Below are 651 nucleotides of genomic sequence, written 5' to 3' on the forward strand. Positions count from 1 at the left end.
GGAGCGTGGGGTGGGGGGGGGGGCGGGGGGTGATGGGAAGTGAAGGAGGGGAGAGCTGGATGTATCAATATTGTTCTTCTTGGCCTTAACATGCTTTGTTTGCGACATGACGGCCCTGTCTTGCATGCAGTGTGGGTCTCGTTCACGGCCAGTGCCTCCATTCCAAACATGCAGCGGTAGCTTATGCATATCTCATGACTCTGCCAGTGATGTTTACACTCTGCTCCTCCATTACCTCTCCTCTGTCGGCTCCAATCTGTCTGCTCCCTATGAAGCAAAAAAAAAAAAAAGGCCCAATGAAAGAAGCGCGACCGGAGAACGCCTCTTCTGCTCCGAACCAGTAACCTCCATCTAAAATAGAGCTGGCGCAGGAAAAGTGCGTTCCCGCAGAGAGGCAGCTGTCACAGCCCAGCAGCTCATCGCCTATGCATCATCACCTGTTGTTAGTGGGTTGTTGTGTCTTATCCACCCTGTGCTGTCTCCCATCATCCATGCCTCGTACATCTGTGGCGTGTGTTCCACCCCGCCATCCATCATCAGCTTCTGATGTCATCACGCTGTGTGTCAAACATTCTGTCTCTCAAGCCCTGGCCACTGGAGCAGCAGCTCCACACGGCGTCACAGTGACAGAGTTTAACTGGCTACTACATC

The sequence above is a fragment of the Cottoperca gobio genome, chromosome 21, assembly GCF_900634415.1.
Source record: "Cottoperca gobio chromosome 21, fCotGob3.1, whole genome shotgun sequence".
Taxonomy (NCBI): domain Eukaryota; kingdom Metazoa; phylum Chordata; class Actinopteri; order Perciformes; family Bovichtidae; genus Cottoperca; species Cottoperca gobio.